Below are 3905 nucleotides of genomic sequence, written 5' to 3' on the forward strand. Positions count from 1 at the left end.
CCCAACATGGTGAAGTTCAGTTTATCAGTTGTGTGGTGGGTACATGATATGTCTGTTGTGTGGTGGGTACATGCTGTGTCTGCCGTGTTGTGGGTACATGTTGTGTCTATCCTGTGGTGGGTCCCTGGGGCAGGAGCAAGTGTGGAAGAAGGAGACCAGTTAGGAAACAATTGCAGTTGGCTATGCCTGAGGTGATGATGTAGGTTTGGACTGTGGTGGTTACCATGGAATTGCAGAATGTAGTGGATTCCAGCCTTATTTGGAGATAGAACCTGATGATGGATTAGGTGCTGGGAGTGAGAGGAGGATAGAAGCAAGGATGACTTTGAGGTTTTGGCTTGAGCATCTGGGTGGATGGTGGGAGACTAGGAGAAAAGTGTTCCAATTGTGTCCTTTATCGGTAGGATAATGTATGTTCTGTGTGCTTGTGTGCATGTGCCTGTGTGTGTATTTCTGGTGTGTGTGTTTAGCACACGTTACTTTTGTGGTGAAAGCTCTCTCCTGTGATGGATAGGCTCACTGTCCCCACTTCTTCTGTTGTCATCCATGACTCTGTGCAGTGCCACACCTCATTGACTTTGGGGTTGGCCATGTGACTTGCTTGGATAGCGGAATGTCAGTGAAATAGAGGCTCTAAATAGGCTTGCGTGGTTTGACTTGGCTCCTCCGCTTCTGCCATCTGCCAGGACTTGGAGAAGCTCATGTCTTGTAGCTCCTGGTCCCAGAATAAAGAAACCTCTGAAGTTGACAAGAACCCAACCTCCAGCCTGGAATCCAATCTAGTCAGTCAAGCCCCGGTGAGCCCACCGCAGACCAGCTGCAGTCCAGTCACCCTGCAGACCCATGAAGGAGAAAAGTAAATGTTGACATAATTTCCTGAGATGTTCAGTGTCTGTTTTGAGGCACGATTGCCGTAGAAACCTGTCTAATACACATACCCAGTACAGAGTAAATGTTATTTCCATTATTGCTTTTTTTAAAAAAATAATAATGGTAACTTCTTGACACTGATTGGTTAGGGGCTATTTTGGCTGGGCCTGAGGTTCCCTATTTTGTGCATCAGAGCAGCTTAATCATCTTGGTAAGCATGAAGGTGGGGAAGGAACAGGAGGAGGAAAGGCTCTTGCTCTCCCTCCCCTAAAGGGAAAGTGTTGAAAACAGGATTAACCCCAGGGCAGGATTTGGATAAAGGATAATCCGGAGGTGAGGAGACTCCCTGCACCAGAAGACTCCCACCTGCTTCCTGTTGCCTGGAGTCTGTTTAAGGAAGGAGAGAGCCTTTATTCCACAATGAGAAAGAGAAGACTTCAGATGCAATGGAAAAGAAGTACAGCAAATGAGTTTTTAAGGTCAATAATGATGATAATTTCTCTCTCTCTCTTTCTTTCTCTTTTTGTTCAACCTTTTTTTCGGCACCTACCCCTGTCTTTCAGGCTCTAACTCCATCACTTCAAGTATTCAAATATGAAATATGTAAAGGCCTTGCCTTGCAGGAGGTTGTCTGATAAGGGATAGAGTTAAAAAGTGAGCAGGCCCTGGGCATCTGAAACTGAGTACCAAGTGGAGACTGGATATCCTGAAGTCGAACTTCTCCAATTCCACAAATTGGCCTGAGGTACAGTCTATTTTTGAAACAAAGAGAAACAGTGTTTAAAGGTATGTGCTTCATTCAGAGCCTGGAGCAGCCTTTACAAGTGCTCTGACTGTTAGTGAGAAATTACCATCCCTGGAGCTGAGAGTAACATTTCTGGAGAGCGCCTCTCGTTTGGCTAATGAAAGCCCCATACAAACAAACAAACAAAGTAGAAGATATTTTCTGCAACATTTATTTGCTCTTCCCAGTGTTACCAGAAAGTGGGATTTGCTCTGAATGTGTGGTCTTACTACCAGCTTACCCCACTTAAGCTGAGAAAACTGTCTACTACAATTCATATTTTTACCTCCCATAATATAGAGTTACCACTGGTAATCAGTTGTCCAGCCAGGGAATTCATTTCCCAGCCCCCCTTGCATATAGGTGAGTCCATGGTGTGTTTCTCAAGAGTGGAATATGAGTGGAAGAGAGGAGTGTTTCTCACAACTGAAACTTTAAGGAAGTGGCCACTTTCTCTTCCTTCTTTCTGGCTACATGCAGAGGACTCTGTGCTCTCAGGATGGGGAGTCAGATGAAAGGAGTCGCACTTGTGAAACCTGCCTGCCAGCCAGCAGCAACTGCATTGAGGATCACGTGAGCAAGAAGTCAGTTACTGTTGGGTTCAACCCCTGACAATTTGGGAGATGTTTGTTGCAGCAGCTGGCAATAGATTAAGCAGTATATATACCTTATATGCTTTAGAATATAAACAAATAGCAATAGTTCTTCAGGGAGGTAGTATCTCAAAAAGTTTCCTCCCTTTCCCCAGATTGGGAACCCCTCTCTAAATAGCTCTGATGAAAATGGCATCAGAGGAATTGTGTAACATTCACAGTGCAATCAAGATGCCAGGCCTAGACCACATGGCCTTATCAGCAGGTCTGGGGCTTTGGTGTGTACATTATGCAGTATCTGGGAAAAAACTGTGCCTTCTGAGGCCCTGAAGATTATACAATTTTAGGGCCCTTTTTAAGGAAAATATACAAAATTATGCATATAAATTAAATACAGGTCTTTGGAACAGGCTCTGGAACTTAAGTTTTATTTGCATCCCTCTAAATCCACCTCTCATACCTGCAGAAGAAGATGGGCAACAACGGAGATGGGCAGGAAAAAAAAGAAGAAAGAAGGCTGCTGACACATTTTTCCTTTCTCAGCTAAGGTGCTTAGCACCAATATTGTGAAACTAAAGAAGTTTGCAAAACTGTGTAAACCTCGAGAGTGCTGCTCCTCCAGCAGAGGAACGTGGAGCCATGCAAAGTGACTGGGTGAGGGCTTCTTGACAATCTCTCAAATGGGATCCTGGGCCAGAATTAAATTTGTCTAGAAAAATTAATAATATGACATCTCTTGTACTGGATTGTCATGGGCAAATCCAGCTCTACACATCAGGTTCTGCCTTCCACACTGCTTCCCACTGCATCTTAGGTCTCCTCAGAGCTCCTCTCCCTCTCTCTGACTGCTCCCTGAACAACCTTCACTATTTGCCTGAGGCCTCCCTTCTGTGGGTAACCCAACTCTCTCTCAAGCCCAGGCCTGGGTGTCTATCTGCCTGATGTGTCTGTCTGAATGTCCTCCTGACATCTCAAACACAACATTTACTGAGCTGCTTTCATTATCTCCCCTTGCTCTTCCTCCTGGCTCCCTTGAGCCAGCAGTGGTACTGTCATCCTCAGTCACCAAACCAAGACCTTGGAATCATGCCAGAAAACTCATTCCCTCTACCCTACCTCTAATAGGCATCATTTCTATAGTGGCTGGTCACATAATTTGAAAGGCTCAGTGCACATTGACAATGTGGTACCCTTGTTTAAAAAGCAGGAACAAGTGCGTTTAAAACTACAAAAATATAAAACTTTTCTCTATCTTCTACAGTCTTTCTCTCTCTCCTGACTTGTCATAGTGGCTTTTGTTTGCGGTTTGTTACTGTTCTAAGTAAGGGAACATTAGAATTTTTAATTATTACCATGAATTTTACCATTCATCTTTATAATGTGAAATGTTAGTTTCAAATGCAAATATAAGAGCATTGACACATGTGTGGAATCACTAAACTTGCATCATTTGCATTTCATAGCTAGTGCATGTATCCCATTCTTACCATAAGGGTGGATGCCCTGTACAAAACTAACTCAACTCTTTTTATTTCTCTTCTTGGTATGTATACACCCTACCAACACTATCTTTGGTTTATTGATGCTCAAGAAAGGAGCAGAAAGAAAAGCAACTACAGGTTTCTCTCTCTTTTCCTTACCATCTATGTCATTATTTT

General features: G+C 43.6%; 1 long non-coding RNA gene across 1 annotated transcript; it reads left to right on the forward strand.

Annotated features, from left to right (window-relative positions):
• Nucleotides 1–1516: 1516 nt before the first annotated feature.
• On the forward strand, nt 1517–2888 carry LOC124234626 (uncharacterized). Its single transcript, XR_006887365.1, has 3 exons — nt 1517–1615; nt 2135–2227; nt 2714–2888. It is a non-coding gene; the product is annotated as an uncharacterized LOC124234626 (long non-coding RNA).
• The last annotated feature ends 1017 nt before the right edge of the window (nt 2889–3905 follow it).

This window comes from Equus quagga, unplaced genomic scaffold, assembly GCF_021613505.1.
Source record: "Equus quagga isolate Etosha38 unplaced genomic scaffold, UCLA_HA_Equagga_1.0 97287_RagTag, whole genome shotgun sequence".
Lineage (NCBI taxonomy): Eukaryota > Metazoa > Chordata > Mammalia > Perissodactyla > Equidae > Equus > Equus quagga.